Consider the following 12,566-nt stretch of genomic DNA (forward strand, 5'->3'; position numbering starts at 1 on the left):
GAGGGATCGGGTGGAGAGGGAGGTGGGAGAGGGGAATGGGATGGGGAGCACATGTAAATCCAAGGCTGATTCATGTCAATGTATGGCAAAAACCACTACAATATTGTAAAGTAATTAGCCTCCAACTAATAAAAATAAATGAAAAAAAGAAAAATGTGTTACAGAGAAAAGATAAAAATCAGAAACATTACTTTGCCAACAAAGGCCCATCTATTCAAGGCTATGGTTTTTCCACTAGTCACATATGGATGTGACAGTTGGACTATAAAGAAAGCTGAGCTCAGAAGAATTGATGCTTTTGAACTGTGGTGTTGGAGAAGACTCTTGAGAGTCCCTTGGACAGCAAGAAGATCCAACCAGTCCATCCTAGAGGAAATCAGTCCTGAATGTTCATTGGAAGGACTGATGTTGAAGCTGAAACTCCAATACTTTGGCCACCTGATGCAAAGAGCTGACTCATTTGAAAAGACCCTGATGCTGGGAAAGATTGAAGGCGAGAGGAGAAAGGGACAACAGAGGATGAAATGGTTGGATGGCATCACCAACTCAATGGACATGAGTTTGAGTAAACTCCAGGAGTTGGTGATGGACAGGGAGGCCTGGCATGCTGCAGTCCATGGGGTCCCAAAGAGTCAGACACGACTGAGTGACTGAAATGAACTGAACTGAACCGCTTCAATGGATGTTCATTCAGGGCTTGGTGGGATCCCCATGTCTTTTGGAAATTTTAATCCCAATGGAGTCAGTTTTTTTTTTTTTTTAATGGATGAAGTGAATCTTTTCTTATCCCTTCTTTTTCTCAAGAATTCTCAACTTCCTACTTTTGGATGACCTTTGATTTGACAAGGGTTTCTACTGAGGAATATTCCAGTTTCTGTGTCTGTGTATGTATGCACACATCCATGTCTTAGCACTCATCCTTAGAAACAAAAGAAAATTGGTCTCTTAAATATTTCCTTTGACTTCTGCCTTCCTGTCTTCCTATTGCTACAATGACTGGGGCTCTGACTCACTAAGAAAAATCTGTACTGTGGAATTATTGACAAATGACTCTTCAGGGGCACTGATGTTATTTCATTTACTGAAATGCCCAGTTCTCTAGTTCAGAAGGAAGTACCTAGTTACAAGAAAAGAGGACCTGAATTTTTATATACAATAGAAAAGATCTGCACACAGAGGGGCATTCACTTTTAACAGGGGCTCCTGGACTCAGAAATGAAGCCCTATGCTAAAAAGAATAAGACATTTATAAATTGCTCCAGTCACATGTTTTTTCTTAATAAGAGGCTGAAGAAGGTATCTTGAAACCTCTTCAGTAACTGGTTCTGGGAAAACTGGAGAGTTGCACGCAAGAGAATGAGAACTGAACATTTCCACCCACTCTATATGAAAGTTAACTCAAAATAGATTAAATACAATCTATTTAAATGTTTTAATATTTTAATTAAATATAAATAGAAATAAAATTTTATTTATATTAAATATATAATTATATTTTAAATATAATTAAAATATATCTAAATTAAATTTAAATATTTTGAGTTAAATCTAAATATAAGTCCTGCAACCATAAAACTCATAGAAGAAAACACACTTAGATCACTGACCTAAATCATAGTAATATATTTTTTTTTTATCTCTTAAGGCAAAGGAATAAAAGTAGAAATAAACAAATAGGATTGAATTAAACTTAAAAGCATTTGCACAGTTAGTGAAAGAAATATTTGACAAAATGAAGATAACCTACTGAATGGGAGAAAAAATTGCAACTGAAATAAATAATACCGGGTTAAAGATCATATGGACCACAGCCTTGTTTAACTCAATGAAACTATATGCAAGACAGGTCATGGTGGAGAGGTCTGACAGAATGTGGTCCACTGGAGAAGGGAATGGCAAACTATTTCAGCATTCTTACCTTGAGAACCCCATGAACAGTATGAAAAGGTAAAAAGATAGGACACTGAAAGATGAACTCCCCAGGTCAGTAGGTGCCCAATACACTACTGGAGATCAGTGGAGAAATAACTCCAGAAAGAATGAAGAGACAGAGCCAAAGCAAAAACAACACCCAGTTGTGGATGTGACTGGTGATGGAAGTAAAGTCTGATGCTGTAAAGAGCAGTATTGCATAGGAACCTGGAATGTTAGGTCCATGAATCAAGGCAAATTGAAAGTGGTCAAACAGGAGATGGCAAGAGTGAACATTGACATTTTAGGAATCAGTGAACTAAAATGGACTGGAATGGGTGAATTTAACTCAGATGACCATTATATCTACTACTGTGGGCAAGAATCCCTTAGAAGAAATGGAGTAGCCATCATAGTCAACAAAAGAGTCAAAATGCAGTATTTGGATGCAATCTCAAAAGTGACAGAATGATCTCTGTTCATTTCCAAGGCAAACCATTCAGTATCACAGTAATCCAAGTCTACACCCCAACCAGTAATGCTGAAGAAGCTGAAGTTGAATGGTTCTATGAAGACCTACAAGACCTTCTAGAACTAATACTCAAAAAGGATGTCTTTTTCATTATAGGGGACTGGAGTGAAAACATAGGAAGTCAAGAGATACCTGGAGTAACAGGCAAATTTGGCCTTGAAGTACAAAACAAAGCAGGTCAAAGGCTAACAGAGTTTTGCCAAGAGAACACACTGGTCATAGCAAACACCCTCTTCCAACAACACAAGAGAAGACTCTACATATGGACATCACCAGATGGTCAATACCAAAATCAGATTGATTATATATATTCTTTGCAGCCAAAGATGGAGAAGCATCATATCATTAGCAAAGACAAAACTTGGAGCTGACCGTGGCTCATCATGAATTCCTTATTGCCAAATTCAGACTTAAATTGAAGAAAGTAGGGAAAACCACTAGACCATTCAGGTATGACCTAAATCAAATCCCTTACAATTATACAGTGGAAGTGACAAATAGATTCAAGGGATTAGATCTGATAGAGTGCCTGAAGAACTATGGATGGAGGTTCATGACATTGTATAGGAGGCAGTGATCAAGACCATCCCCAAGAAAAAGAAATGCAAAAAGGCAAAATGGTTGTCTGAGGAGGCCTTACAAATAGCTGAGAAAAGAGAAACAAAAGGCAAAGGAGAAAAGGAAAGATACATCCATTTGGCTGCAAAGTTCCAAAGAATAGCAAAGAGGGATAAGAAAACCCTCCTCAGTGATCAATGCAAAGAAATGAAAGAAAACAATAGAATGGGAAAGACTAGAAATCTCTTCAAGAAAATTAGAGATACCAAGGGAACACTTCATGCAAAGATGGACACATGCAAATAACGGACAAAAATGGTATGGACCTAACAGAAGCAGATGATATTAAGAAGTGACAAGAATACCCAGAAGAACTACACAATAAAGGTCTTCATGACCCAGCTAGCCACAGTGGTGTGATCGTTCACCCAGAGTCAAACATCCTGGAAAGTGGGCATTAGGAAGCATAACTACCAACAAAGCTAGTGGAGGTGATGGAATTCCAGTTGAGCTATTTCAAATCCTAAAAGATGATGCTGTGAAAGTGCTGCACCCAATAAGCCAACAAAACTGGAAAACCCAGCAGTGGCCACAGGACTGGAAAAGGTCAGTTTTCATTCCAATCCCAAAGAAAGACAATGCCAAAGAATGTTCAAATTGCCACACAATTGCACTCACCTCACACATTAGTAAAGTAATGCTCAAAATTCTCTAAGTCAGGCATCAACAGTACGTGAATTGTGAATTTCCAGGTGTTCAAGTTGGATTTAAAACAGGCAGAGGAAGCAGCGATCAAATTGTCAACATCCACTGGATCATTGAAAAAGCAAGAGAGTTCCAGAAAAAAATCTATTTCTGCTTTATTGACTATGCCAAAGCCTATGACTGTGTAGACCACAACAAACTGGAAAATTCTGAAAGAGTGGGAATACAAGACCACCTGACCAGCCTCTTGAGAAATCTGTAGGCAGGTCAGAAAGCAACAGTTACAACTGGACATGGAACAACAGACTAATTCCAAATAGAAAAGGAGTATGTCAAGGCTGTATATTGTCACCCTGCTTATTTAACTTATATGCAGAGTACATCATGTGAAATGCCAGGCTGGATGAAGCACAAGCTGGAATCAAGATTGCCGGGAGAAATATCAATAACCTCAGATATGCAGATGACACCACCTTATGGCAGAAAGTGAAGAACTGAAAAGCCTCTTGATGAAAGTGAAAGAGGAGAGTGGAAAAGCTGGCTTTAAACTCAACATTCAGAAAACTAAGATCATGGCATCTGGTGCCATCACTTCATGGCAAATAGATGGGGAAACAGGGGCTGACTTTATTTTTCTGGGCTCCAAAATCACTGCAGATGGTGATTGCAGCCATGAAATTAAAAGACGCTTACTCCTTGGAAGGAAAGTTATGACCAACCTAGACAGCATATTAAAAAGCAGAGACAGGGGGAGGAGCCAAGATGGCGGAGGAATAGGACGGGGAGACCACTTTCTCCCCTACAAATTCATCGAAAGAACATTTGAACGCTGAACAAATTTCACAAAACAACTTCTGATCGCTAGCAGAGGACATCAGGCACCCAGAAAAGCAGCCCATTGTCTTCGAAGAGAGGTAGGACAAAATATAAAAGATGAAAAGGGAGTCAAAAGAGCTACGGACGGAGACCCGTCCTGGGAAGGGAGTCTTAATAGAGGAAGTTTCCAATCACCAGGAAACCCTCGCACTGGCGGGACTGGGGGAAGTTTTTGGCAATCTAACTGGGAGGAAAAATTAAACAAGGCCCACAGATTACGTGCCTAAAAGCAACTCCCAGCAGAAAAGTACCCCAGACGCCCGTACCCGCCAGCAACAAGCGGGGGCGGAACGGAGAGGAGCGGGCGGCATTGCTTAGGGTAAGGACCGGCCCGAAGACCCTGAGAGCGGTCGGAGGGAGCTTTTTTGAACTGTGGGATAGCGAGGGACAAAGTTAACCGGCCGAACACACTGCCGGCGGTTCGCAAAACAAAGGGACTGAGAAGCTCTGGAGAAGAGCCGGCCCATCCCCGCTGGAGGTAGGAGGCAGGAGGGAGGGGAAAAGGGCAAACTCAGCCCCTGAGAAGCCACCCCCTCCCACACTGCAAACAGGCCCCCGGTTCCTATCTAAAGACTTCCTGAGACCCGACTGGCGGCGCTCGCTGGGGCCGCAGAGGGAAAAAGCGCGCAGGGGAGATTGCGCCCAAGCCTCTGGCTGCCTGAGCCGCTCGCCGCGGAGGGAAAAGGCGCGCCGCATCCGGGGAGAGTGCGCCCAAGCCTCTGGCTGCCTGGGCCGCTCGACGCGGAGGGAAAAGGCGCGCTGCACCCAGGGAGAGTACGCCCAAGCCCCTGGCTACCTGAACCGCTCAGGCCGGGGAAGGCACAAAACGCAGGCGCAACCGAATCTGCGCTTTTGTGGAGTACCCGAAAACTGGAACCACACTCAACGCAGGGCCCGCTCCATATAGAGCAGCCGGGAGCCTGAGCAGTGTAGACGGGGAAAGCACAGACACCCATGAGCGGGGCAAACCCAGTGTGGCCGGTGAGTGCTAGCCACACGGAGCGGTATCTGTCTGCAGAACCCCGCCCTCCCCGTAGCAGGACTGAACTGAACCAGTGAACCTAAATAAGAGATCACCTCCGCCCGCCTGTGTCAGGGCGGAAATTAGACACTGAAGAGACGGCAAACAGAAGCCAAATAAACAAAGAGAACCGCTTCAGAAAGGACCGGTGCAACAGATTAAAATCCCTGAAGTTAACACCGACTACACCGGAAGGGGCCTCTAGATATCGGGAAGTGTAAACTGGAAAGAGGAGCTAGCTGAAATTGAACTGAACCTACACTGACCGCAACAACTCCAGAGAAATTCCTAGATATATATGTATATATATTTTTTTTAATTAAAAAAAATTTTTTTCTTTCCTTTTTATTTTTTATTTTTTCTCTTTTATTTTCTTTTAAAATTCCCTATTACTCCCCCACTACTCCTCAACTTTCATTTTCATATATTTTTACAATTTTTTTAATTAGGGAAAAAAAATGTTTTTTCTTTTTTTATTTTCTTTTTCTTGTTTTTCTCTCCTATTTCCTTTTAAAGTCCTCTAATACTCCTCTATTATTCCTTAATTTTCATTTTCATTTCACTATAACCTTGCCAAAAAAAAAAGAGAGAGAGAGAGAAACCCTATTTTTAAACCAAACTTCATATACATTTCTAAATTTTTTTTGTGTTTTTGTTTTTAAATATTGTATTTCAAAGAGTCTAACCTCTACACTAGATTTTTAATCTTTGTTTTTCAGTATGTGATATAAATTTTGGACATTTAAGAATCCAATATTCTTTATTGACTATGCCAAAACCTTTGACTGTAAAAAAAAAAAAAAAAAGAATCCAATATTCAGTTCCCATTTTTACTCAGGAGTGTGGTGATTACTCTCCCACTTTTGAGACTCTGTTTTCTACCTCAGAAAACCTCTATTTCCTCATTTCCCCTTCTCTTCCCAATCCAATTCTGTGACTCTTTGTGGGTGGCTGGGCTACAGAGAACACTTTGGGAACATATAACTGCGTAGATCTGTCTCTCTCCTCTTGAGTCCTCTTTTTCTCCTCCTGCTCACCTCTATCTCCTTCCTCCCTCTCCTATTCATGTAACTCTGAGAACCTCTCGGGTTGTCTCTCACGGTGGAGAATCTTTTCACCATTAACCTAGAAGTTTTACTATCAGTGCTGTATAGTTGGAGAAGTCTTGAGACTATTGGAAGAATAAAACTGAAATCCAGAGGCAGGAGACTTAAGCCCAAAACCTGAGAAAACCAGAGAACTCCTGACTACACGGAACATTAAGGAATAAGAGACCATCCAAAAGCCTCCATACATACACCAAAACCAACCACCACCCAAGAGCCAATAAGCTCCAGTACAAGACATACCACACAAATTCTTTAGCAACGCAGGAACATAGACCTGAGTGTCAACATACAGGCTGTCCAAAGTCACACCTAACACATAGACCCATCTCAAAACTCATTACTGGACACTCCATTGCACTCCAGAGAGAAGAAATCCAATTCCACACACCAGAACGCTGACACAAGCTTCCCTAACCAGGAAACCTTGACAAACCAATCGTCCAACCCCACCCACTGGGTGAAACCTCCACAATAAAAAGGAACCACAGACCACAAGAATACAGAAAGCCCACTCCAGACACAGCAATCTAAACAAGATGAAAAGGCAGAGAAATACCCAACAGCTAAAGGAACATGAAAAAAAGCCCACCAAGTCGAAAAGAAGCCCACCAAGTCAAACAAAAGAGGAAGAAATAGGGAATCTACCTGAAAAAGAATTTAGAATAATGATAATAAAAATGATCCAAAATCTTGAAAACAAAATGGAGTTACAAATAAATAGCCTGGAGACAAAGATTGAAAAGATGCAAGAAATGTTTAACAAGGACCTAGAAGAAATTAAAAAAAGTCAATTAAAAATTAATAATGAAATAAATGAGATCAAAAACACTCTGGAGGGAACCATGAGTAGAATAACAGAGACAGAAGATAGGATAAGTGAGTTAGAAGATAAAATGGTGGAAATAAATGAAGCAGAGAGGAAAAAAGAAAAAAGAATAAAAAGAAATGAGGACAACCTCAGGGACCTCTGGGACAATGTGAAACGCCCCAACATTCGAATCATAGGAGTCCCAGAAGAAGAAGACAAAAAGAAAGGCCATGAGAAGTTACTCGAGGAGATAATAGCTGAAAACTTCCCTAAAATGGGGAAGGAAGTAGCCACCCAAGTCCAAGAAACCCAGAGAGTCCCAAACAGGATAAACCCAAGGCGAAACACCCCAAGACACATATTAATCAAATTAACAAAGATCAACCACAAAGAACAAATATTAAAAGCAGCAAGGGAGAAACAACAAATAACACACAAAGGGATTCCCATAAGGATAACAGCTGATCTATCAATAGAAACCCTTCAGGCCAGAAGGGAATGGCAGGACATACTTAAAGTAATGAAGGAGAATAATCTACAACCTAGATTACTCTACCCAGCAAGGATCTCATTCAGATATGAAGGAGAACTCAAAAGCTTTACAGACAAGCAAAAGCTGAGAGAATTCAGCACCACCAAACCAGCACTTCAACAAATACTAAAGGATCTTCTCTAGACAAGAAACACAGAAAAGTGGTATAAACATGAACCCCAAACAACAAAATAAATGACAACAGGACCATACCTATCAATATTTACCTTAAATGTAAATGGGTTGAATGCCCCAACCAAAAGACAAAGGCTGGCTGAATGGATACAAAAGCAAGACCCCTATATATGCTGTCTACAAGAGACCCACCTCAAAACAAGGGACACATACAGACTAAAAGTGAAGGGCTGGAAAAAAATATTCCACGCAAACAGAGACCAAAAGAAAGCAGGAGTCGCAATACTCATATCAGATAAAATAGACTTTCAAATAAAGGCAGTGAAAAGAGACAAAGATGGACACTACATAATGATCAAAGGATCAATCCAAGAAGAAGATATAACAATTATAAATATATATGCACCCAACATAGGAGCACCACAATATGTAAGGCAAACGCTAACGAGTATGAAAGAGGAAATTAATAGCAACACAATAATAGTAGGAGACTTTAATACCCCACTCACAACTATGGATAGATCCACTAAACAGAAAATGAACAAGGAAACACAAACTTTAAAGGACACAATGGACCAGCTAGACCTCATTGACATCTATAGGACGTTTCACCCCAAAACAGTCAACTTCACCTTTTTCTCAAGTGCACACGGAACCTTCTCCAGAATAGATCACATCCTGGGCCATAAATCTAGTCTTGGTAAATTCAAAAAAATTGAAATCATTCCAGTCATCTTTTCTGACCACAGTGCAGTAAGATTAGGTCTCAATTACAGGAAAAAAATTATTAAAAATTCAAACATATGGAGGCTAAACAACACACTTCTGAATAACCAACAAATCATAGAAGAAATCAAAAAAGAAATCAAAATATGCATAGAAATGAATGAAAATGAAAACACAACAACCCAAAATCTATGGGACACTGTAAAAGCAGTGCTAAGGGGAAGATTCATAGCATTACAGGCCTACCTCAAGAAACAAGAAAAAAGTCAAATAAATAACCTAACTCTACACCTAAAGCAACTAGAGGAGGAAGAAATGAAGAACCCCAGGGTTAGTAGAAGGAAAGAAATCTTAAAAATTAGGGCAGAAATAAATGCAAAAGAAACTAAAGAGACCATGGCAAAAATCAACAAAGCTAAAAGTTGGTTTTTTGAAAAAATAAACAAAATTGACAAACCATTACCAAGACTCATTAAGAAACAAAGGGGGAAGAACCAAATTAACAAAATTAGAAACGAAAATGGAGAGATCACAACAGACAACACTGAAATACAAAGGATCATAAGAGACTACTACCAGCAGCTCTATGCCAATACAATGGACAACTTGGAAGAAATGGACAAGTTTTTAGAGAAGTATAACTTTCCAAAACTGAACCAGGAAGAAATAGAAGATCTTAACAAACCCATCACAAGCAAGGAAATCGAAACTGTAATCAGAAATCTTCCAGCAAACAAAAGCCCAGGACCAGATGGCTTCACAGCTGAATTCTACCAAAAATTTAGAGAAGAGCTAACACCTATCTTACTCAAACTCTTCCAGAAAATTGCAGAAGAAGGTAAACTTCCAAACTCATTCTATGAGGCCACCATCACCCTAATTCCAAAACCAGACAAAGATGCCACAAAAAAAGAAAAACTACAGGCCAATATCACTGATGAACATAGATGCAAAAATCCTTAACAAAATTCTAGCAAACAGAATCCAACAACATATTAAAAAAAATCATACATCATGACCAAGTGGGCTTTATCCCAGGAATGCAAGGATTCTTTAATATCCACAAATCAATCAATGTAATACACCACATTAACAAATTGAAAGATAAAAACCATATGATTATCTCAATAGATGCAGAAAAAGCCTTTGACAAAATTCAACATCCATTTATGATTAAAACTCTCCAGAAAGCAGGAATAGAAGGAACATACCTCAACATAATAAAAGCTATATATGACAAACCCACAGCAAGCATCACCCTCAATGGTGAAAAATTGAAAGCATTTCCCCTGAAATCAGGAATAAGACAAGGGTGCCCACTCTCACCACTACTATTCAACATAGTTTTGGAAGTGTTGGCCACAGCAATCAGGGCTGAAAAAGAAGTAAAAGGAATCCAGATAGGAAAAGAAGTGAAACTCTCTCTGCAGATGACATGATCCTCTACATAGAAAACCCTAAAGACTCTACCAGAAAATTAACTAGAGCTAATCAACAAATACAATAGTGTTGCAGGATATAAAGTTAACACACAGAAATCTCTCGCATTCCTATACACTAACAATGAAAAACAGAAAGAGAAATTAAGGAAACAACACCATTCACCGTTGCAACAAAAAGAATAAAATACTTAGGAGTATATCTACCTAAAGAAACAAAAAACCTATACATAGAAAACTATAAAACACTGATGAAAGAAATCAAAGAGGACACAAACAGATGGAGAAATATACCGTGTTCATGGACTGGAAGAATCAATATTGTCAAAATGGCTATACTACCCAAAGCAATCTATAGATTCAATGCAATCCCTATCAAACTACCAACGGTATTTTTCACAGAACTAGAACAAATAATTTCACAATTTGTATGGAAATACAAAAAACCTCGAATAGCCAAGGTAACCTTGAGAAAGAAGAAGGGAACTGGAGGAATTAACCTGCCTGACTTCAGACTATACTACAAAGCCACAGTCATCAAGACAGTATGGTACTGGCACAAAGACAGAAATATAGATCAATGGAACAGAATAGAAAGCCCAGAGATAAATCCATGAACCTATGGTCACCTTATCTTCGACAAAGGAGGCAAGGATATACAATGGAAAAAAGACAACCTCTTTAACAAGTGGTGCTGGGAAAACTGGTCAACCACTTGTTAAAGAATGAAACTAGAACACTTTCTAACACCATACACAAAAGTAAACTCAAAATGGATTAAAGATCTAAATGTAAGACCAGAAACTATCAAACTCCTAGAGGAGAACATAGGCAAAACACTCTCCAACATAAATCACAGCAGGATCCTCTATGACCCACATCCCAGAATTTTAGAAACAAAAGCGAAAATAAACAAATGGGACCTAATGAAACTTAAAAGCTTTTGCACAACAAAGGAAACTATAAGCAAGGTGAAAAGACAGCCCTCAGAATGGGAGAAGATAATAGCAAACGAAGCAACAAAGGATTAATCTCAAAAATATACAAGCAACTCCTCCAGCTCAACTCCAGAAAAATAAATGACCCAATCAAAAAATGGGCCAAAGAACTCAACAGACATTTCTCCAAGGAAGACATACAGATGGCTAAAAAACACATGAAAAGATGCTCAACATCACTCATTATCAGAGAAATGCAAATCAAAACCACAATGAGGTACCATTACATGCCAGTCAGGATGGCTGCTATCCAAAAGTCTACAAGCAATAAATGCTGGAGAGGGTGTGGAGAAAAGGGAACCCTTTTACACTGTTGGTGGGAATGCAAATTAGTACAGCCACTATGGAAAACAGTGTGGAGATTTCTTAAAAAGCTGGAAATAGAACTGCCGTATGACCCAGCAATCCCACTTCTGGGCATACACACCAAGGAAACCAGATCTGAAAGAGACACATGCACCCCAATGTTCATCGCAGCACTGTTTATAATAGCCAGGACATGGAAGCAACCTAGATGCCCATCAGCAGATGAATGGATGAGGAAGCTGTGGGACATATACACCATGGAATATTACTCAGCCATTAAAAAGAATTCATTTGAATCAGTTCTAATGAGATGGATGAAACTGGAGCCCATTATACAGAGTGAAGTAAGCCAGAAAGATAAAGACCGTTACAGTATACTAACACATATATATGGAATTTAGAAAGATGGTAACAATAACCCTATATGCAAAACAGAAAAAGAGACTCAGATGTATAGAACAGACTTGTGGCCTCTGGGAGAAGGTGAGGGTGGGAATGTTTCAAGAGAACAGCATCGAAACATGTATACTATCTAGGGTGAAACAGATCACCAGCCCAGGTTGGGTGCATGAGACAAGTGCTCGGGCCTGGTGCACTGGAAAGACCCAGAGGGATCGGGTGGAGAGGGAGGTGGGAGGGGGGACCGGGATGGGGAATACATGTAAATCCATGGCTAATTCATTTCAATGTATGACAAAAACCACTGCAATGATGTAAAGTAATTAGCCTCCAACTAATAAAAATAAATGGAAAGAAAAAAAACCTAAATAAAAAAAAAATAAAAAGCAGAGACATTACTTTATCAACAAAGGTTCATCTAGTCAAGGCTATGGTTTTTCCAGTAGTCATGTATGGATGTGAGAGTTGGACTATAAAGAAAGCTGAGCTCAGAAGAATTGATGCTTTTGAA

The sequence above is a fragment of the Odocoileus virginianus genome, unplaced genomic scaffold (assembly GCF_023699985.2).
Source record: "Odocoileus virginianus isolate 20LAN1187 ecotype Illinois unplaced genomic scaffold, Ovbor_1.2 Unplaced_Contig_20, whole genome shotgun sequence".
NCBI lineage: Eukaryota > Metazoa > Chordata > Mammalia > Artiodactyla > Cervidae > Odocoileus > Odocoileus virginianus.